The 24336-nt window shown below is 39.9% G+C and overlaps 1 protein-coding gene and 1 pseudogene across 2 annotated transcripts in view; one reads left to right on the forward strand and one right to left on the reverse strand.

The window, feature by feature from the left end:
* Window positions 1-6200, reverse strand: part of Gucy2f (guanylate cyclase 2f) — a 117991-nt gene extending 111791 nt beyond the window's left edge. The window contains exons 1-2 of one of the 2 annotated variants that reach the window (XM_006528841.4): window positions 6035-6200; window positions 5702-5843 (exon numbers count right to left, since the gene is read on the reverse strand). The gene's annotated coding sequence lies outside the window, so the exon portion shown is untranslated. Of the gene's footprint in view, window positions 1-5701; window positions 5861-6034 lie in introns of those variants that run through there. The other variant, NM_001007576.2, reaches the window with a different exon arrangement.
* Window positions 19471-20569, forward strand: Gm6382 (predicted gene 6382; annotated as a pseudogene).

Genomic DNA, 24336 nt, shown 5'->3' on the forward strand with positions numbered 1-24336 from the left:
ATCATGAATTTTGAAGCTTCTGACATTGTATATGACATTGTCATCTACAGAGTTCATGTGTGAGAAACGGGTGATCCTGTTACCCACCCACCAAATCATGAAATAATCTTATAACATTTTACCGTGTTTATGATTTGTTTGAGTTGGGCCAACCTCATAGCTATCCCAACTGTGCATGACATGGCTTGTAGGTCAGACACGTCTGCTATCAGTAGTGTGGAGAGTGGTCTGGAAAGCTGGCAAGAATATGGAAACGCTCATAGAAGACATAACAGGGGGGTTGGAGAGATGGCTCAGTGGTAAGAGCATTAGCCACTCTTCCAGAGGACCTGAGTTCAATTCCCAGCAACTCACAACTGTCTATAACTCCAGTTCCAGGGGATCTGGCACCCTCACACAGGCATACATACAAGCAAAATACCAATGTGCTGAAGAGTAAATAAATCTTTTATAAAAGGAAAGAAAATGAAAAGAGAGAGAGAGACATAACAGAACAAGAGCATAGGAGTGAAGATATAGAAGTAAAATGAATTTCTTCAGAATGAAGAGTACCAAGGACAATCTCTGAGAATCCACAAGACTTACAGGACAATCAGAAAGGAAATAGGTCATAATGACTTACAAGCTCCTAAGAACTTTGTGTACTTTGAGGACACAGAGTAGTTATCATTATCACCCTCGGTAAAATCAAGTAAACCAAAGATAGGGACCCAGTTGACTTCGACTCAGAGAGTAAGGATGCAAGTCTGAGGACCACAATGAGAAAGTAGATAAAGAAGAATGAGTGAATGATGTAAAGTCAGCAAGCATGGATAACTCGAGATGACAAATGCTGACGCCTCAGTCCTTGCCTCTACCACCCCATCGCCTGCTCCTCTGTCTTCAGGCTCTGATAAAGGTCATGTAGTTCTTCTGACACATGTCACATCATCTGACAGAACTAGGATTTAGGAAATCCCATGACTTCTGTGTGGAATTCCCTCTTCTCTCTTCCATTGTCTTTTTCCATGCTCTTTTGATGAACGCTCCCTTCAGGAGCCAATTGAAGTGTTTCCCATTGTGTGCTAGCTTAGGTAACCCTCCCAGGTTGAGTTCATTGCACACATGTTCCTAACTTTGAGAGAAAGTATTACTCTTATTCTAATCTTTCTGTTTCCGGATGGATGAATACACTGAACCTCCTGATTTCTCTGCACTTACAGAATTTCAAAGGAAATAAGCCACAACAAGGGCATCTGTATGGAGAAGAGGTCCCGCTTGACTAGGACTTTCTGAAGCCAAATGCCCAGCAAAGGGAATCAGATGAATGTTCATGAAATAAGAAACAACACATTCAAGTTGATCCCAGGTCAGGAATACCTCAATACCTCAAATTAATTGCTCTTAATTGCTCGTTACTGTAATCACAGCATTTAGGAAGCTAAGTTAAAAAGACTGAAGTAAATTCAGATAGCCCAGTGTACAGACTGAGACCCTGAAAAGAAAATTAATTTAAAAACTATATATATTCAAAACCATCTCTAATTGCTCAAGAGAGATGATGAGGAAAATCATTAGTAAACACTTAGCTTGAATCAAATGTCAAAATAATGCCGTGGATCTCCTCTGGAGATAATCACCATAGGTGTGCACTGATGAGGCCAAACTATTTTTTTTATTATTATTAACTGTAATCATTTTGCTTATGGTAGCCCTGCTGGATGTTATCCTGGCTCCAACACCTAATGTTGTGAGAAACCTTAATTGGGGCACACCTGGTAGATTTTTAAGAGCCACCAAATTAGTGTGGCCAACATTCATACCTCAGTTGTTTTAAAGGACAGTGGGGGAAACTTGGGAAACTAGGAAGCTCAAAAGAAGACACGGGTGTGAGTATTAGAGAGAGAAGCTCCTAACTGCTCTAGGCATAGAGAAAAGGTGCTTCTGGGATGACTATAAGATCTCAGATTCATTGGTAGGCTCTGGAAGATAATATGGTTTAATCTCTCTTTCATTAAAAAACAAAACAAAACAAAACATCTCCCATCTGATCTGTGTGCTGTGGTAGAAGCATGCAGGGAAGACACAACCTACAAACTGAGATCTGATAAACAGCCCTGTGCTGCTCTTCCCACCTTCTTCCTGTTCCAAGGTTTTCCAGTTTCCAGGAGGGGCTCCTGCTTCAAGTATGTTTTGTGTCCAAGATATTGAATTATCTACCTCTTAGCTTACAGATCCTCGCTGTTTCAACCGCCAGGAGTAGACAACAATGAGAGCAATTCCTTGGGGGGAACTGACCCTCATTCACAGCAACAAGGCAAGGAAGCTGCTGTTACTCATACGGAGCTTGTGCATCACGAAATTTAGGGTGAGGCGTCCTCACTGATACACCACCAGTGTTGGGGTGGAACTTGTAAGAGGTGAATGGACCTTTAGGAAGGATTGATGGGTTTTGGAGGGACTTGTGTTCACACCGGGATGGATGAGTTCTTGAGAAAAGGAGAGCATTCTCATAAAGTGAGTCTGGCATCTCTCCCCAGTGCTTTATGATCTGACCTCTTATCTGCTCTCCCATCACTCAATGTCACCTGAAATATTACAGTGTTACCATGAAGCCCATAGCACATACAGCTGCCAGATCTTGAATTTCCTGTTATCAAAGCTGTGAGCTTAATAAACATCTCTCTTTACAAAGTACTCAACCTCAAATATGTTGTCATAGCAACACAAAGTGGACTACCAAGACAATTGGTTCTTTTAATCCAAATACACTAGTCTGATGAGTTCTTTTCCATAACCTGTATATTTAAATTAGAAATCAGCACCCTGAATAATAATAAAAGCTAACATTTACTGAGTTCTGAGTATGTAAGAAACAATTGGCTATACCCTTTGCATATATTATCTTATTTTAATAACAACTTAATTTAAAGACTTCATTTGAGCTCTTAGAGGCGCCTGCTGTCATAATCAATTATAGCTAAGGAAAGAGTACTGCGAATGAACAACTTTGCCTGTGGGTACACCATGGTAGACTGAGGGTTTATACCCCAGTTGATTAAGCACTCTGAGAGAAGGCTTACAGATATCCCCTAATCTATAAAATAATTGAGATCACCACATTATACTTTCTCTTCTACTCAAATTGAGTTTTTATTGATTCATTTGTGGTTTAAGACTTCCTTAGTTCTCCCATCCCCTGTGAAAGAATAAATTAGACCAAGGGGTAGAGAAACAAAGCCAATTGGGGGGAAAAACATGTAAATGGAAGAAATCTGTGGTTTATGTTTAATCCTCTCTGTGAAACAACCAGACTTGAAGCAGAGTGCTTCCAGGGTGGAAGGGGGAGGGGGGTCACTAGTATTATATAACAATCCTGCCTAGGTGTTCAGCTATGGACGTCTTGGAAGCACATCTCTCACTGTTCCATTTCTTCATCTGCAAAATGTGGTTAAATAGAATGTAATCCTTTGAAGAGAGCTGGCTGAATACGTTACCATGCTAAGCACACAGCAGTCTTTTCATTACCCTGGTTCTCCTTTGCTGCTTGCCAAGTGGGTCATGCTGGCAATCACGAGGCCAGGTCTCTGGATCCAGCTCTGCCAGTGAGTCCGTACCGTGTGACTGTCAACAAATTGCTCCCCTCTCCTCACTAAACTGGACTTTGGGGTCTTTAATTATCTTTCTTCTTTGGCACATACTGATGCTGGCTTCTCTGCTTCTTCCAGACAGTGATTCCAAAACACACCACCCACCGTTAAAGTGCTTGCTTGACCAGTCACCATCCCCCTACAAAAGGCCTTCCTTCTCTAAAAGGCTTCTTCTTCCTCACCTTTCCTACCCAACTGTTTTCTACTGAGTGCAAACCTGCAGATCCAGTTTCTAAGTTTTGATTTGAAATCCTTGGTAGAAACTCTAATATGTGAAGCTTACTTTCTCCTTCAGTGTGAGTTATACTATGCTGACAGCCTGGATTCCTAAAGCCACCACTTACCATTATTGTTCCTACACACACGTTTAGAACCCGAGCACCTAGCACTGTGCCTGGGACTTAGTAAATGCTCAATAAATATTTGTAGAACAGTTAGCAAAGAGGAGAAAAGAGCAATAATGAGATGTCCTTGAAAAAGCCCTAATTTAGATCTTGGTCAGGATCCACCTTTGTAAAATGATCTACAAGGTGAAGTTTGCCCTCATTTTTTTTTCTTAGTTCTCTCTGGCCTCTCCATTAATAATAGAGAAAAGCAACTCTGGAGAAAACTCTCTTTAAATAATCTGCATACATATGTGAAGGAATTAGAACATTTGATGGCTTCTCCTACCCTTCTCAATGGAACAGTGTTTGAAATAGTGATAGAGCCATGCTCATGCCAACACTATCAGCATCCATTTGTAATACATTGCAGATACATGAAGAGCATCCACATTTTAAACAGGGAAATTAGAGCTTGTAGCTCAAAGTCATCAGCTGTCCTCTCTAGTCTAAGCCTGGCATTCTAGTGATATAATCCAGGTCAGTCTTCCTAATGCCTGCCCCATCTCAAATTCTAAAAAGTTTGGTATTCTTGAAGCATTTTTCAAGTTTGCATGCACTTAGAACACAGGCTCTTCCTCTAGCCATGGGTCTGAAAGTGCCCCTTGCCCATCCTCCCAGTTGTTACAGCTCTTTTTCTTCATTAACTGCCAAGTTAATTCTCCACCAAGTTGAAGATCTGCCCTCCTCACACTCTTTCTGGCATCTATGCCATGCACTCAGCACTACTGCTGATGCTGCTAGGTCTCCCTGAAGAAACAGAATTTTCTATGTTGTTATAGTAGTGCATCTTGTTTCCCCAACTCAAGACTTTACAGAAGGAAAACTTCTTTAAAAAAGGGAATGAACAGAGGAACGAAAGGAGGGATGGGGAAGTGGAGATAAAAAGAGGGAGGAAGAAGGAAGAAAGAATGCCTTCACATGTTGGTTTTGATTTAAAGACAAAGTCTAACACTCTTATATAAAAGGACTTTGCCTGTTGCCTGCAAAGCAAGCCTGCTGTAGGGTTCCCTGGGGTTAATGGGAAGCCTAGACACAACCAAACTCAAATCTGAAGTTATGACATTTTGGAACTAGAACACTACTGACCCAAAGTTCTGTGGTTATTATTTAAGTAACTCAGCTATGAAGACCTCCACCAGGGTCCTGCTTCCTTGGACAGTGCTCAACACATAAGGACACACCATTTCCTTTCAGGTAGCTTTCCCAACCTTCTGGGTGGCCTGGCTTCACAGGGCAGACACTGTTCTCTAAACATCCACAAAGAAAAGCTAGGACAGGATAGAACTGAGGGAAAATGGCTCCTTATCTGAGCTTGTCAAGCTGGGGACTTCTCTGGAAGATTGATCTTCCCAGTTTCAGCCTGAATCAAGTTAACAGCTTGGCTAAGAAATAAAAGAGCCATGGGAGAAAGTAAACGAAAGCTTGGCGGAGAGTTTTTAAATCCAAATCTTGATTTAACCGTGTCTTGAACTAGCCACCCCCTCCCTCCTTCCCTCCCTCCCTCCCTGTCCCTCCTTCTCTCCTCTCTTCCTCCCCTCCCTTTGTTTCCTTTCCTTTCTTCTTTTCACCACATATTTCAGTAAATGTAACACATCTCAGGTAGTGTCTGAGCTCACGAGTGGGCTGATTTTTCTCACCCCCCCCCATCATAAGCTTTCCCATAAACAAGAGTTATCAGCTACTTACCATGTAAATCACCATTCAAGCATCTCCAGTGGACAGCCTGCACAAGCAGATCTCAGGCACAGCTACTCCAATGCACTCATTTCTGCATATCTTCTGGGCTGTCATAATCCTGCCAAGGACTCCAGTCTGTTGACAAAATCCACTGAAAGAGTAAATAACTGTGAGGCACTGTAAACCTTTAGAAAATCACTGCAGAATCCACACCAAGACCTGGATTAGGATTTAGAGTGACACTTGTAATCCTTTAAATTGATCCCACCTGTAGCCGAGTGAGAGCTGACCTAAATGCATTGACCCAGAGATTAACAATTTGAATCCTCTAGACATACGCACCCTCCACAGACGACTGCCTTCTTCTACCTTACCAGCGAGGCTCACGCAGCCTTGGATTTTTTGCTTGTGTGTTCCTCCATTCCCCCCACCCCCCTGCCTAATAACTACAAAGCTCCCTTTCTCCAGGAGCGCTCTAAATGCCAGAACATTCATCAGCCGTGGTGATTCTGCTCTGAGATATGAGTGATGATCCAGGCTAAGACCTGAAAAATTCAAAGGAGATGAAATTCCTCTCCCTCTTAGACCCCCCTCCCCTTAAGGACCTGCACTTCCTTTCCTTGCAAAGAAGGGTTTCTAAGTTCCCTGCACTCCAGTCTTCCCACCCTCCCACTTAGACTTCAGATCTGTGCTTTTCCCATCATCCCTCCCCTCAATGCCTGCCCACCATTCAGTCAGGGCTCTATTTTGGAATCCAGGGTTTAAGAGATGAGGTATCAAAGAATAAAAATGATTTGAATTAAGTAAAGGTTACTACATGACAACCATTTTACAATAGCTTAATTTTGTTATAACTCACCTATCATATTTACTTTCCTGACACGTATGATTTAGAGGTTTTTAATATATCCACGAGATTGTACAATTATTACCATTCTTTCATCCCAGGACAATTTTCACTTTCCCTACAAGGCAATTCTATGCTTGAGTAAAAATCACTCTGAATTCTCCCTGTCTTCCCATGACTAGGTAACTGCTGATCTGCTCTCACTCTCTGTGGATTGCCTACCCTGGAGAGTGCATATAAATAGAAGCATGCACTATGTGGTCTTTTGAAGCCACCTTGTTTCACTTAGCATTGTATTTCCAAAATTCACGCTTGTTCTATCATTCATGAGTACTCCATTCCTTTTTATGATCAAATAATATTTCACTCTCTTGGACATCTCTCTTGGACTCTCTTGGACTTATTTTATTTACATTCTTTTGAACATACCATATTTTGTTCCTTCACACCCTCTTGGAAGCACTGCATTTTGTTTGTTTACACCCTCTTAGACATATCACACTTTTTATACCCACTTGAACATACCACATTTAGTTTATAGCCTCCAGGATATAACACATTTTTTTACACCCTCCAGGACATACCACATTTACTTTACACACTCCCGGACATACTACTTTTTACTTACCATGGACATATCATATTTACCAACAGCTGTTTGGTATTTTGCCTGCTCCCACTTTTCAGCCATTATGAAATGTTCTATTTCATGTGAAAAGATTTTCTGGGGATTTGTGTGCTTTCTGGGCATATGTGGGGATGTGTGTGCATATATGCAGAGACAAGAAGTTCGGTGTCTTCTTCAATCGCTATCCACTTTTTTTTTTCTGATACAGGGCTTTTCACTGACGCAGACTTTGGCCAAAGTGGTAGCCAGCAAGCCCAGAGGATGCTCTTGTTCCTGTCTCACCATGACTGGGATCTCAGGAGCATGCTACACTGTTCCACATTTTTTATGGGTATCCTAGAAAATAAAATCAGGTGTCATTGCTTGCACAGCAAACATTTTATAAACTAAGCCATCTCTGAAGCTGTAATTTCATATAAAATTTCAGGTGGGCAGAGAGGGCATTAGAGGCTCACACATTTAATCTCAGCACTCAGGAGGCAGAGGCAGGTGGATCTCTTGAGTTTGAGGCCAGCCTGGTCTACAGAGTGAGTTTCAGGGACAGCTAAGGCCATACAGAGAGACCCTGTTTCTGAAACAAAACAAAACAAAACAAAAGACTAAGTGGAAGTAGTATTTTTTTTCTCTTGGGTATGTATAAAGAGAGGTCCTGGGCACATGTATCCCCCTTGAGTGCCTACAGAGACAGATCATTCTTTCCTTCACCTGTTAGATAAATTCAGGTGGTTGGACTCCAGGCTTCTAGGCTTGCTTGGGAAGTTCCTTTATCTGCTGAGCCATCTAGCTGGTCCCCTGTCTTCCTTTGTAATTATGACTGCAAACAAAAGAAAATATAGTCTCTTTCCATTTAATGATTTTTTTTTCCTACTAAACACTACAGAGGACTTCATGGAAAAGTGGCAAAGGCTTTGCATAGCATTAGCCCACAACTCTCATAGTCCTTTCATGACTAGGGTGAAAGTTGGAGTGTGGGCAATAAAAATAGATCCACAATGACAAACCCGTAGTTAATCATTCAGAATGAAGCCTTGGATAAGTTCTTTCATCAGGTCAGGAAATGGTGTACGGACCTGGGGACCATGTTAGGGAAAAACAAGTATGAATTAAGAGGAAAGCTACCAGGCAAGATGTTAGACACCACACATTTCCACAGCCCCCCTATCTCCAATGAGGGCACTTATTGGCACCTTTCAACCTTTAAAAAATTGTTTCATGTGACCCATCCCACTGAAATTTCTTTCTTAAAATGTTTTGAACAATAATTTGATATTTTTATGTGTATGGGAATTTTGTCTACATATGTGTCTGTGCACAACACGTGTGCAATACCCATGGAGGCCAGAAAAGGACATCAGATTTCCTGAGGCTGGAGTTACAAATGGTCATGAGCTGTCATGTGGGTGTTAGGAATTGAACCTAGGCCCACTGGAAGAGCAGCCAGTGTCTTAACTGCTGAGCCCCATCACTGAAATCTCTTTAGTTCTTTCAGTTGTACTAGCAAGGGCCCTTTTGCATTTATCACATTTAGCATGTTTATTTGCTCAACAGGAGGCACATTAACTCTTTTTATTATTTTTTTTTAAAAAAGTCTCAGCCAAGTGTTGTGGCACTTGGGAGGCAGAAGCAAGGAGATCTGAGTTTGAAGCCAGCATGGTCTACAAAGTGAGTTCCAGGACAGCCAGGGCTGCATAGAGAAACAAAACAAAAAACAAATGTGTGTGTGTGTGTGTGTGTGTGAGAGAGAGAGAGAGAGAGAGAGAGAGAGAGAGAGAGAGAGAGAGAGAGAGAGAGAATAGTCTGGGATCAGGTGCAATGTAATTACCAGTTATTTTGCACATCCTCACAAGTGGCACTGCAAATGTATTATTTCATTTACTTTTCAGAGCATCCCTAAGACACAGGGACAATTCCTAACCTCATTATACATATATATAAATGAGTAGTTCTATTTAGGTTACGTAGCTTGAATAATATTACACGGTTAGTAAATGATGAGGTCATAAGTGGAATACACAGAGTGTGGTTTGAGAACCTAGAACTTAATAAGTTTGCTGTATTTCTTCAGACTGCACAGGGGGAAATGGAAAGTAACTTTCATGCACATTATTTTGTGCAAGCATGTATTTATCTATGCCATCAGTAGTGGTTTTGTTTTGCTGCAGTTTTAACAGGACAGGTGGAAGATTGTTAATCCAGAATACATGCACAGAATAGAGCTCAGTGCTCACCTCTAGTGGTCAACTTCACAACTGAAATTAAAACCAACGCTGCAATGACAATACATAGCCACACGATGTCACTACTACATCATTATGGCTACAAAATTTCTCTAACTTGAGGCTGAAAACATTTTGTGATGGAAAACACTAAAAACCATTAAAATATTTTCTTTATATTAAATGTCCTATTTGTGTTAGCATTTCCGTTTTTGAGAAAATGCTACACTTTACACAGCAGACTGGCCCAAACTTGTGGCAATCCTTGTGCCTCTGACTCCCAAGATCTGTCATTAGAGGCACTACCCTGAGTTTATATTTTATACCAGGGTGGTTTCAAACTCACAGACTCGCCTAATCTTATTCCTAATTGCTAGGATTAAAAGCAGGCACCATTACGCCTGATGTAGTTTATCTTCAAAATATGATATTATGACACATGTACTCATTACAATCACAGGTTGAATCCATGTCAAACTGGATCTCTCTTCAAATACCAGTTTCACTTTTCCTAAATTTCTACACTGGAATTAGATGTGTACATTCCTTAAGTCCTGAGTTTGCTCGTGGGGAGGAAAGATGATGACTCTTGGATGCAGCAGGAGCTGCATAATACTGTTTCTTATCAACCAAGGCCTTTTAAGTAGGCCCTCTGCACTTTTGCCCTGCCCCATGTCTTCTCTCACATGCATTGACATATACAGGTAAATATACTTTTGAAAATTAATATAGAGGCTGGTGAGATAGTTCAGCCGTTAAAGAGCATTGGCTGTTCTTGCAGTGGGTCTCCTCAGGAAGTAGGCATGCATGTGATACTCAGGCATCTATTTGGGCAAATAGTCATATACATACTTCTTAGTAGAGATTATATATACACAGGAGTTCTTATAAACTTAACATCCAAGCATGCCACACACTCCAGTTGAGTCAGCGTGACAGGCTCTGAAGCCTAAAAGCCACTCACGAGGCAGAGAGTTTCAAGAAAGCTCTCCTCCTGGAGTTTTGGTGTTCTCATACTCATACTCTATTCCCGAGTTAGTCTGGTGTATGGATCTATGAGCTCTCTTTTAATATTTTATTATAAATGCCTCTTAAGATCAAATTCTGTTATAGTTAGTCTCCCCAGTGTTCCAAGATCCCAGAAGCCGCCAAGCTTAGAATCCTGTGAGAAGGCAGTAAGGAAGTTAACCTATTCAGCAACTAATTAATCATTACAATAGACAGAGCCAGTGGCTCAACTGGTCTGCAGAAAGAGCCAGGGAATCTCACTGAGATAGAAATCTTCAGTACAAGCTACATTGCATATTAAAAGCAAGTTGGTATATTCTCCTGACAAATGGAGATTCTCCAGATAAGTTACACTAATATAAGAATTTAGCAAGGCCTAGGAAATTAGGGGTTTGTGATATTACATTATTCTTGAGGCCTGCCAAGAGCAGAACCCTCTGGTGCCTTCACAAGGTTCAAAGGTATAACACTAGAATGTGAAATCCTTGCCTGTCACTAAGCTGATCCTAGGCAGGACTGCTTTATCTTTACTGTAAACATTTACCTGGTTCCTGTAAGTCCTTTTGAAGTAATTCCTTTGTTTTGTACCTGGTAACTTCAATGTACCTTGCCTGCTGTGACTTCTGACCCTTGTATTCTCTGTACTATAAAAAGTTTGATGCTCAACCTGACAAATACATTCAGATTCTACACAACCTCTCCTGTGTGTATCTGTCTGTCATCTCATCCAACGCTTTGCCCACCTGCAACTAGAGACCTGTTCCATGAAGACATAGGGACCCAGAGGGTCTGCGGCACAAGCATACACTTCAACAAACTACTAGAGTTTTCTGAATTAAACTATAAGCATTCATAAAACCAAAGCATTGTATGTTTTGACATTTACTTACCATTTATTGACTTGGATTTCAGAATAATCTGGATGAGTTGAGCCAATACCTTCAAGAACTTTAGTCAAGCTTCAAATTCTTTTGTAGGCCCTTTAGAAATTTATAGGTATAAGGCACTGTACCGATGATATTTGAAAACGAAAGCCTCTAGTTAATATTATGATTTAACTTACACATTACTATTATGGTTGCAGAATATTTCATTGTGTCCCATCTAAAGTGAGGTCAGCTATGTTCTAGGATTATAAATGTACGTTGTCTCCAGTTATCTCATTATAAATGATGCTGCAATGTGAAATCTTTAAATATAACCCTATTTACAATATGGTACAATGCTTACTTTAGGATAGATTCTCAAAAGTGAAATAAATACATCAATGTACATGAAGATAAGTTATAGGTCATAGCATATGTGTTGTAATCATTTTTTTCAATTTTTTTATTAGGTATGTTCTTCATTTACATTTCCAATGCTATCCCAAAAGTCCCCTATACCCTTCTCCCCACTCCTCTACCCTCCCACTCCTACTTCTTGGCCCTGGTGTTCCCCTGTACTGAGGCATACAAAGTTTGCACGACCAATGGGCCAATCTTTCCACTGATGGCCAGCAAGGCCATCTTCTGATTCATATGCAGCTAGAGTCAAGAGCTCCAGGGTACTGGTAAGTTCATATTGTTGTTCCACTTATAGGGTTGCAGAACCCTTTAGCTCCTTGGGTACTTTCTCTAACTCCTCCATTGGGGGCCCTGTGATCCATCCAATAGCTGACTATAAGCATCCACTTATATGTTTGCTAGGCCCTGCCATAGCATCACAAGAGACAGCTATATCTGGATCCTTTCAGCAAAATCTTGCTAGTGTATGCAGTAGTGTCAGCGTTTGGAGGTTGATTATGGGATGGATTCCCAGGTATGGCAGTCTCTAGATGGTCCATCCTTTTGTCTCAGCTCCAAACATTGTCTCTGTAACTCCTTCCATGGGTGTTTTGATCCCAATTCTAAGAAGGGGCAAAGTGTCCACACTTCGGTCTTCGTTCTTCTTGAGTTTCATGTGTTTTGCAAATTGTATCTTGTATCTTGGGTATTCTAAGATTCTGTGCTAATATTCACTTATCAGTGAGTACATATCATGTGAGTTCTTTTGTGATTGGGTTACCTCACTCAGGATGATGCCCTCCAGGTCCATCTATTTGCCTAGGAATTTCACAAATTAATTCTTTTTAATAGCCGAGAAGTAATCCATTGTGTAAATATACCACACTTTCTGTATCCATTCCTCTGTAGAGGGACATCTGGGTTCTTTCCAGCTTCTGGCTATTATAAATAAGGCTGCTATGAACATAGTGGAGCATGTGTCCTTCTTACCAGTTGGAACATCTTCTGGATATATGTCCAGGAGAGGTATTGTAGGATCCTCTGGTATTACTATATCCAACTTTCTGAGGAACCGCCAGATTGATTTCCAGAGTGGTTGTAAAAGCTTGCAATCCCACCAACAATGGAGGAGTGTTCCTCTTTCTCCACATCCTCGACAGCATCGGCTGTCACCTGAATTCTTGATCTTAGCCATTCTGACTGGTGTGAGGTGGAATCTCAGGGCTGTTTTGATTTGCATTTCCCTGATGATTAAGGATGTTGAACATTTTTTTTCAGGTGTTTCTCAGCCATTCAGTATTTCTCAGGCAAGAATTCTTTGTTTAGCCCTGAGCCCCATTTTTAATGGGTTATTTGATTTTCTGGAGTCTAGCTTCTTGAGTTCTTTATATAAATTGGATATTAGTCCCCTATCTGATTTAGGATAGGTAAAGATCCTTTCCCAATCTATTGGTGGGCTTTTTGTCTTATTGACAGTGTCTTTTGCCTTACAGGAGCTTTGCGATTTTATGAGGTCCCATTTGTCAATTCTCAATCTTACAGCACAAGCCATTGCTGTTCTATTCAGGAATTTTTCCCCTGTGCCAATATCTTCGAGACTTTTTCCTCTAAAAGTTTCACTGTCTCTTATTTTATGTGGAGTTCCTTGATCCACTTAGATTTGACCTTAGTACAAGGAGATAGGAATGGATCAATTCACATTCTTCTGCTTGATAACCTCCAGTTGTGCCAGCACCATTTGTTGAAAATGCTGTCTTTTTTCCACTGGATGGTTTTAGCTCCCTTGTCAAAGATCAAGTGACCATAGGTGTGTGGGTTCATTTCTGGGTCTTCAATTCTATTCCATTGGTCTACTTGTCTATCGCTATACCAGTACCATGCAGTTTTTATCACAATTGCTCTGTAGTAAAGCTTTAGGTCAGGTCTGGTGATTCCACCAGAGGTTCTTTTATCCTTGAGAAGAGTTTTTGCTATCCTAGGTTTTTTTGTTATTCCAGATGAATTTGCAGATTGCTCTTTCTAATTCGTTGAAGAATTGAGATGGAATTTTGATGGGGATTGCATTAAATCTGTAGATTGCTTTTGGAAAGATAGCCATTTTTACAATGCTGATCCTACCAATCCATGAGCATGGGGGAATCTTTCCATCTTCTGAGATCTTCTTTAATTTCTTCCTTCAGAGACTAGAAATTCTTATCATGCAGATCTTTCACTTCCTTAGTTATAGTCATGCCAAGGTATTTTATATTATTTTTGACTATTGAGAAGGGTGTTGTTTCTCTAATTTCTTTCTCAGCCTGTTTATTCTTTGTGTAGAGAAAGGCCATTGACTTGTTTGAGTTAATTTTATATCCAGCTACTTAGGTGAAGCTGTTTATCAGGTTTAGGAGTTCTCTGGTGGAATTTTTAGGGTCACTTATATATACTATCATATCATCTGGAAAAATGATATTTTGACTTCTTCTTTTCCAATATGTATCCCCCTTGATCTCCTTTTGTTGTTGAAGTGCTCTGGCTAGGACTTCAAGTACAATGTGGAATAGGTAGGGAGAAAGTGGGCAGCCTTGTCTAGTCCCTGATTTTAGTGGGATTGCTTCCAGCTTCTCACCATTTACTTTGATGTTGGCTACTGGTTTGCTGTAGATTGCTTTTATCATGTTTAGGTATGGTCCTTGAATTCCTGATCTTTCCAAGACTTTTATCATGAATGGGTGTTGAATTTTGTCGAATGCTTTCTCCGCATCTAACAAGATGATCATGTGGTTTTTGTCTTTGATTTTGTTTATGTAATGGATTACGTTGATGGATTTCCATATATTAACCCATCCCTGCATCCCTGGAATAAAATCTACTTGGTCAGGCTGGATGATTGTTTTAATGTGTTCTTGGATTTCGATAGCGAGAATTTTATTGAGTATTTTTGCATTGATATTCATCAGGGAAATTGGTCTGAAGTTCTCTATCTTTGTTGGATCTTTCTGTGGTTTAGGTATCAGAGTAATTGTGGCTTCATAGAATGAGTTGGGTAGAGTAACTTCTACTTCTATTTTGTGGAATACTTAGTGCAGAACTGGAATTAGATCTTCTTTGAAGGTCTGATAGAACTGCACTAAACCCATCTGGTCCTGGGCTTTTTTTGGTTGGGAGACTATTGATGACTTCTTCTATTTCTATTTCTTTAGGGGATATAGGACTGTTTAGATCATTAACCTGATCCTGATTTAACTTTGGTACCTGGTATCTGTCTAGAAATTTGTCCATTTCGTCCAGGTTTTCCAGTTTTGTTGAGTAGAGCCTTTTGTAGAAGGATCTGATGGTGTTTTGGATTTCTTCAGGATCTGTTGTTATGTCTCCCTTTTCATTTCTGATTTTGTTAATTAGGATGCTGTCCCTGTGCCCTCTAGTGAGTCTGGCTAAGGGTTTATCTATCTTATTGATTTTCTCAAAGAACCAGCTCCTCATTTGGTTGATTCTTTGAATAGTTCTTCTTGTTTCTACTTGGTTGATTTCGCCCCTGAGTTTGATTATTTCCTGCCATCTACTTCTCTTGGGTGAATTTTCTTCCTTTTGTTCTAGAGCTTTTAGGCATGTTGTCAAGCTGCTAGTGTGTGCTCTCTCTAGTTTCTTTTTGGAGGCACTCAGAGCTATGAGTTCTCCTCTTAGGAATGCATTCATTGTGTCCCATAAGTTTGGGTATGTTGTGTCTTAATTTTCATTGAACTCTAAAAAGTCTTTAATTTCTTTCTTTATTTCTTCCTTGACCAAGGTATCATTGAGAAGAATGTTGTTCATTTTCCACGTGAATGTTGGCTTTCTATTATTTATGTTGTTATTGAAGATCAGCCTTAGTCCATGTTGATCTGATAGGATGCATGGGACAATTTCAATATTTTTGTATCTGTGGAGGCCTGTTTTATGATCAATCATATGGTCGATTTTGGAGGAGGTACCATGAGGTGCTGAGAAGAAGGTATATGCTTTTGATTTAGGATAAAATATTCTGTAGATATCTGTTAGATCCATTTGTTTCATAACTTCTGTTAGTTTCACTGTGTCCCTGTTTAGTTTCTATTTCCATGATCTGTCCACTGATGAAAGTGGTGTGTTGAAGTCTCCCACTATTATTGTGTGAGGTGCAATGTGTGCTTTGAGCTTTACCAAAGTTTCTTTAATGAATCGGGCTGCCCTTGCATTTGAAGCATAGATATTCAGAATTGAGAGTTCATCTTGGAAGATTTTACCTTTGATGAATATGAAGTGTCCTTCCTTGTCTTTTTTGATAACTTTGGGTTGGAAGTCGATTTTATTCTATATTAGAATGGCTACTCCAGCTTGTTTCTTCAGACCATTTGCTTGGAAACTTGTTTTAGAGCCTTTCATTCTGAGGTAGTGTCTGTCTTTTTCCCTGAGGTGGGTTTCCTGTAAGCAGCAAAATGTTGGGTCCTGTTTGTGTAGCCAGTCTGTTAGTCTATGTCTTTTTATTGGGGAGTTGAGTCCATTGATATTAAGAGATATTAAGGAAAAGTAATTGTTGCTTCCTATTATTTTTGATGTTAGAGTTGGCATTCTGTTCTTGTGGCTGTCTTCTTTTAGGTTTGTTGATGGATTACTTTCTTGCTTTTTCTAGGGTGTGGTTTCTGTCCTTGTATTTTTTTTCTGTTATTATCCTTTGAAGGGCTCTATTCGTGGAAAGATAATCTGTGAATTTGGTTTTGTAGTAGAATACTTTGGTTTCTCCATCTATGGTAATTGAAAGTTTTCGCTGGGTATAATAGCCTGGGCTGGCATTTGTGTTCTCTTAGTGTCTGTATAACATCTGTCCAGGATCTTCTGGCTTTCATAGTCTCTGGTGAAATGTCTGATGTGATTCTTATAGGCCTGCCTTTATATATTACTTGACCTTTTTCCCTTACTGCTTTTAATATTCTATCTTTATTTAGTGCATTTGTTGTTCTGATTATTATGTGTCGGGAGGAATTTCTTTTCTAGTCCAGTCTATTTGGAGTTCTGTAGGCTTCTTGGGCATCTCTTTCTTTAGGTTTGGGAAGTTTTCGTCTATAATTTTGTTGAAGATATTTGCTGGCCCTTTAAGTTGTAAATCTTCATTCTTATCTACTTCTATTATCCATAGGTTTGGTTTTCTCATTGTGTCCTGGATTTCCTGGATGTTTTGAGTTAGGATCTTTTTGCATTTTGCATTTTCTTTGATTGTTGTGCCAGTGTTCTCTATGGAATCTTCTGCACCTGAGATTCTCTTTTCCATCTCTTGTATTCTGTTGCTGATGCTTGCATCTATGGTTCCAGATTTCTTTCCTAGGTTTTCCTTTTTTTTAATTATGTATTTATTTCATTTATATTTCCAATGCTATCCCAAAAAGTCCCCACATCCTCCCTGACCCACTCCCCTACCCACCCACTTCTACTTCTTGGCCCTTGTGTTCCCCTGTACTGAGGCATATAAAGTTTGCATGACCAATGGGCCTTTCTTTCCACTGATGGCCGACGAGGCCATCTTCTGATACATATGCAGCTAGAGACATGAGCTCTGAGGGGTACTGGTTAATTCATATTTTTGCTCCACCTATAGGGTTACAGATCCCCCCAGCTCCTTGGGTACTTTCTCTAGCTCCTCCATTGGGGGCCCTATGATCCATCTAATAGCTGACTTTGAGCATCCACTTCTGTGTTTGCTAGGCCCTGGCTTAGTTCACAAGAGACAGCTATATCAGGGTCCTTTCAGCAAAATCTTGCTAGTGTATGCAATGGTGTCAGCGTTTGGAAGCTGATTATGGGATGGATCCCCTGATATGGCAGTCTCTAGATGGTCCATCCTTTTGTCTCAGCTCCAAACTTTGTCTCTTTAACTCCTTCTATGGGTGTTTTGTTTCCAATTCTAAGAAGAGGCAAAGTGTCCACACTTCGGTCTTTGTTCTTCTTAAGTTTCATGTGTTTCACAAATTGTATCTTATATCTTGCTCCATTGTGTTCATAGCAGCCTAGCCCTGCTAAGGTTCGAGCTGCCTTGATTCTGAGGAGGAGGTAACATAAAAAAATATGGAGCTGCCATTAAGTGCAACCATCAGTATTCGGTAACTTTGTGGTCATGTTGCTAAGGGCAAAAGACCCAATATGAAGAAAGTGGCTTTAATAAGTAGTGTGGTTTTTGCAAGTGCATCATAAAACTAACAAGGACCTTCTTGAAGAACACTGACTCTGGGAAACTCCAGTCCCTGCATCTCAGGTTGAGTACCTCTTGATCTCACGAATGTGCTGGACTAAACATAAAGAGAGCCAGCAAATATTGTGATCTAGCCTCCAGTCTTAGCCCAATGGTTGCATTGGTTCAAGTAATTTTTATTTCTGCCTCTTGGTAGAAAACTATGGGTCATGTTCAGAAGGATACAAGGTCATCAAGAGTCTGTACACTTTTTCAAGCACAAATGCACAAAGTCATTTTAAAAAACAATAACAGACATATGAAGAATAACATCAATAAGAAAACTTACAGAAAATATAGAAAGACTCATGATGACCCAGTTATTGCAGCTAAATAGCAAGGACTATAAACATTTAAGAAAATAAGAGATGACACAGTGGATTTCACCAGAAAACCATAATGTAAGAAAAAAAAATCAAATGAAAATCCAAGGCTGAGAAACAGATGAAGTTATAAACTAAAGAGAATTATGTTTCATCCAATATAAAGTCCAAGGTTTAGCAATATGTTGTAGTATATACTGTTCCTTTTTTTAAAAAAAGTTTTATTTGGTTATTTTATTTATTTACATTTCAAATGTTCTCTTGCTTCGCTGTTTCCCCTCCCTAACCTACCTATCCCTTTCCCCTCTCCCTCTCCCCTGCTTCTATGAGGGTGCTCCCCCACTCACCCACCCACCCCCACCTCATCCCCCTAACATTCCTCTATGCTGGGGCACTGAGCCTCCACAGAACCTCCCCTCCCATTGATGCCCAAGAAGATCATTCTCTGCTACATATGCAGCTGGAGCCATGGGTCCCTCCATGTGTACTCTTTGGTGGTGGTTTAGTCCCTGGGAGCTCTGGGGGGTCTGGTTGGTTAATATTGTTGTTTTTCCTTTGGGGCTGCAAACCCCTTCAGCTCCTTCGTCTTTCCCCTTACTCCTCCATTGGGGTCCCTGTGCTCAGTCCAATGGTTGGCTGCAAGCATCCGTGTCTGTATTTGCCAGGCTCTGGCAGAGCCTCTCAGGAGACAGCTATATCAGGCTCCTGTCAGCAAGTACTTCTTGGCATCCACAATAGTTACAGGAAGACCTCCTTCTCTCACCACTTTTACACAATGTTCTACTGAAAGCGCTTGCCAATTCAATTAGGAAAGAGAAATAAATAAAAAATATATCCAAGATGAAAGGACGAAAGTCACAGGTAATGTAATTTTCAGTATTAAAACAATGTGTACAACTTCACCAAATACTGTAAAAACAAACAAGCAAAATCAAATATGGTAATGCTGAAAAGTGAAATACCAACATACAAAAACCATATTATTTCTATACACTAATAAACGTGAAAGGAAAAGAAATCACAATAACATCTATAACTACCACAAGATATTTATGAATAAAAAGAGGTAAATAATATCTATAAGAGGTAAAGTGCTTGTCATGAAATCATGAGGATTTGTGACCAAACTCTGGCACTCATATATAAACTGGGAGCAGTGATGCTTGCCTATAATGCTACCACTGAGGAGGCAGAAGGAGCGCCTGTTGGGCTGCTCTTGACTAGTCAGAGAGAAGTCCGAGGCGGCCAAGGTGGGCGAAACGACCCGACGCAAAATGGCGAGTAAAGAGATGATTGAAGATACTGTGGAGGAGCATGTCATCAACGAGGAATATAAAATCTGGAAGAAGAATACAGCGTTTCTGTAGGGCCTGGTTATGACCCATGCTCTTCAGTGGCCCAGTCTTACCGTTCAGTGGCTTCCTGAAGTAACTAAACCAGAAGGAAAGGATTGTGCCCTTCATTGGCTAATGCTGGCCACTCAAACATCTGATGAGCAGAACCATCTGGTGGTTGCTCGACTTCATATTCCCAACGATGATGCACAGTTTGATGCTTCCCATTGTGACAGTGACAAGGGAGAATTCGGTGGCCTTGGTTCTGTAACAAGAGAAAATTGAATGTGAAATTAAAATTAATCATGAAGGAGAAGTAATTCATGCTCTTTATATGCCACAGAATCCTCACATCATGGCCACAAAAACACCATCTTCTGATGTTTTGGTTTGTGACTATACAAAACACCCTGCAAAACCAGATCCAAGTGGAGAATGTAATCCTGATCTTAGATTAAGAGGTCACCAAAAGGAAGGCTATGGTCTTTCCTTGAAATCTAATTTGAGTGGGCATCTCCTGAGTGCATCTAATGACCATACTGTCTGCCTGTGGGATATAAATGTAGGACCAAAGGAAGGCAAAACTGTGGATGCTAAAGCAATCTTTACTGGCCACCCAGCTGTTGTAGAGGATGTGGCCTGGCATCTGCTGCATGAGTCCTTGTTTGGATCTGTTGCTGATGATCAGAAACTTATGATATGGGACACCAGATCCAATACCACTTCTAAGCCGAGCCATTTGGTGGATGCACACACTGCTGAGGTCAACTGCCTCTCATTCAATCCCTACCGCGAGTTCATTCTAGCAACTGGCTCTGCAGATAAGACTGTAGCTTTATGGGACCTGCGTAATCTGAAACTAAAACTCCACACCTTCGAATCGCATAAGGATGAAATTTTCCAGGTCCACTGGTCTCCACATAATGAAGCTATTCTGGCTTCAAGTGGTACTGATCGCCGCTTGAATGTGTGGAATTTAAGTAAAATTGGAGAAGAACAATCAGCAGAAGATGCGGAAGATGGGCCTCCAGAGCACCTGTTTATTCATGGAGGACACACTGCCAAGATTTCTGACTTCAGCTGGAATCCCAATGAACCTTGTGTCATTTGCTCTGTGTCTGAAGATGACATCATGCAGATATGGCAGATGGCTGAAAATATTTACAATGATGAAGAGTCAGATGTCACGGCATCGGAACTGGAGGGGCAAGGATCTTAAACCCAAAGTATGAGTTGTTTTTATTGAATGTATTGCTACATGAATGCTTGATTTGTCAAGCGCCAAAAAGGCATTGTATAGTAAGAAATGTAAGTGGGATGGCTTCTGGCATTCTTTACCCTCTGATTCTAGCACTTTCAAGTGAACTGTTCCATACTGTATCATATTGTAGCTATTAGGGGATAAAAAGGAATGTTGCTTAAGAACGGACATCATTGTTTTAAGACACACATTGCTGGGTATTGCCTTTGATTCAACTGTCATTTTCTCAAACTTTTAAAAGTGTTTGCTCAAGTTCCCAAATATGCGAGGATAACTTTTACACTTTTTCCTCCCAACACTTCTTGATTGGCTTTGAAGAAATAAAGTTTTAAAATAAAAAAAAAAGTCCTGGCACAAAACATCCAGGAAATCTGGGACACTGTGAGAAGAACAAATCTAAGAATAATAGGAATTAGAAGAAGAAGGAGAAACATAGGTCAGAGGTGCAGAAAATATTTTTAACAAAATCATAGAAAAAAAATGTCCTTAACCTAAAAAAAAAGATGTCTATAAAGTACAGGAGGCATATGAAACATCAATTATATGGGACTACAAAAGAAATTACCCTCAAAACATAACAAGTAAAATACAAAACATATTCAACAAAGAAAGAATATAAATGTATTTTATAGATGTATGTATAAGTATATATAGGTAAAAATATAAAAATTTGGAAAAAGACCAAGTAAAATATAAAGGCAGACCTATTAGAATAAGACCTGACTTCTCAATAGAGATCCAAGAAGACAGAAGATCCTGGAAGGACATAGACTCTAAGAAACCACAGATGGCAGGCCAGGCTAATATACTCAGCAAAACTTTCAATCCAATTAGTTCTTTCTATAAACTGAAGCCTCTTACATTTTAGGAAACTCTTACATGTTCTTAAACTTTTCAAAAAAATTACTTCAAGTTCTTTGCCATTTTCTTCCCATAATCAGGCAATTTCAGCATTAGTAAAAAGGTCCCATAATTTCTGCTGAGTCTATTCCTGCCAATTGACAAAGTCTCATTTTTCCTTTCAAGATCAATTCAGAAATCTTTTGTACATAGTTATTTAATTTTTACTCTATGTGCTAAAAATACCCATCCTAAGATATTATCTTCCCTCTGCATAAAAATACCTGTGGGAGAATGAGTAGGAAGCAAAATAACTAAAATACAATCCAGCTTTAGATTCAAATGCTCAACATGTATATCCTATAATTTCTTTTCTACCAGAGACAAGCTGATACTTTTCTTGGACTATTTAAGTCCTTATCACCTTGTAAGGTTTGATATAAATTATGTAGCTCTTGAATAGTTAATCCATTTTGTGAGCATTAGCCAATTAATATCTCTCCAAAATCTTTGAAAATCATTAAGTTTATAATTGATCTCTCCTGATTTGTATTTTCTGTGGTCAAATTTTCTGTATACCTATCTTATACCCTAGATAATTAATAGACTCTCCACTTAGTATCTTTTCAGGAATTTATAATCCCCAACAAGGCAAAATTCTCTTTACTTCATCACACATTTTTTTCTAAGATACACATTGTCTGCCTCTGAATCAGCCAGAAAAATATCAACCATATAATGATAAATTATAGCTTTAGAAAACTGTTTACAAATCATCTCTAAAGGCCATTGTACAAAATATTAGCATAAGGTAGGACTGTTTAACATTCCTCGTGGTGAGACTTTCCAATTATATCTTTTTATTGGACAACTATTATTTATAAGTAGGTACTGAGAAAGAAACCTTTCCCCATAATACTCATGCAAAGGAATTGTGAAAAAGCATTCTTTTAATTCAATTACTATCTGTACTGGCTGGTTTTGTGTGTCAACTTGACACAGGCTAGAGTTATCACAGGGAAAGGAGCCTCAGTTGAGAAAATGCCTCCATGAGATCAAGCTGTAAGGCATTTTCTCAATTAGATATTTTCTTCATTTACACTTCAAATGCTATCCCCAAAGTCCCCTATACCCTCCCCCTCCCCTGCTCCCCAACCCATCCACTCCCAGTTCCTGGCCCTGGCATTCCCCTGTACTGGGGCATATGATCTTCACAAGACCAAGGGCCTCTTCTCCCAATGATGGCCGACTAGGCCATCTTCTTCTACATATGCAGCTAGAGACAGGAGCTCTGGGGGTTCTGGTTAGTTCATATTGTTGTTCCTCCTGTAGGGTTGCAGACCCCTTCAGCTCCTTGGGTACTTTCTCTAGCTCCTTCATTAGGGGCCCTGTGATCCATCCAATAGCTGACTGAGCATCCACTTCTGTGTTTGCTAGGCCCCGGCATAGCCTCACAAGAGACAGCTATATCAGGGTCCTTTCAGCAAAATCTTGCTGGCATGTGCAATAATGTCTGTGTTTGGTGGTTGTATACGGGATGGGGTGGGGCAGTCTCTAGATGGTCCATCCTTTCGTCTCAGCTCCAACCTTTGTCTCTGTAACTCCTTCCATGGGTATTTTGTTCCCCATTCTAAGAAGGAGTGAAGTATCCACACTTTGGTCTTCCTTCTCCTTGAGTTTCATGTGTTTTGCAAATTGTATCTTGGATACTCTAAGTTTCTGGGCTAATACCTGCTTATCAGTGAGTACATATCATGTGTGTTCTTTTGTGATTGGGTTACCTCACTCAGGATGATATCCTCTTAATCCATCCATTTGCCTAAGAATTTCATAAATTCATTGTTTTTATTTTTATTTTTTAAATTCATTGTTTTTAATAGCAGACTAGTACACTATTGTGTAAATGTACCACATTTTCTGTATCCATTCCTCTGTTGAGGGACATCTGGGTTCTTTCCAGCTTCTGACTATTATAAATAAGGCTGCTAAGAACATAGTGGAACATGTGTCCTTCTTACCAGTTGGGTATATGGGTATATTCTGGGTATATGCCAAGGAGAGGTATTTCTGGGTCTTCCAGTAGTACTATGTTCAATTTTCTGAGGAACTGCCAGACTGATTTCCAGAGTGGTTGTATGAGCTTGCAGTCCCAAGGGTAGGCTACATGTCCAGCAGTAGATGGCCAACAGAAAGTGAACTCAGTGGCAGCTTTAGAGGTTCCTTGCCTCATAATGTCAGGGCTCCCTTTTTAAAGTTCTATCTTTTTAAATTTTTATTTTATTTAATTTGTGTAATTTTTCTATTGTTTTATCCTATAGGGCCTTTGCATATATACTATGGCTTCCAGTTTAGTGTTTTTATGGAACTCCTGAGTGTGTGAACAAATGGGCTTCTTTCTTGATTGTTTTCTTTGTCCAATTCTGATGTGTTAGTTTCTGTTTTGTCTTACTATATTAAAATTTATTTTATTATTATCTCACAGAAGCCTGTTTGTTTTCTAATGAGAGAGAGAGAAAGGCAGTGGATCTAATAGGAGGGGAGTTGAGAAGCAGCTGGAGGGAATACAGGGATGGAAAACCATAATCATGATACATTCTATGATTTCAAAAACTACGTTCAATAAAAGGGAAAAATTAAATGCTTCACGTCTTCCTCCCACTCAAAACAAAACAAAACCCAATAGACCACCAGGGCCCCTTCTTCTC

Source organism: Mus musculus, chromosome X (assembly GCF_000001635.26).
Source record: "Mus musculus strain C57BL/6J chromosome X, GRCm38.p6 C57BL/6J".
NCBI classification, from domain to species: domain Eukaryota; kingdom Metazoa; phylum Chordata; class Mammalia; order Rodentia; family Muridae; genus Mus; species Mus musculus.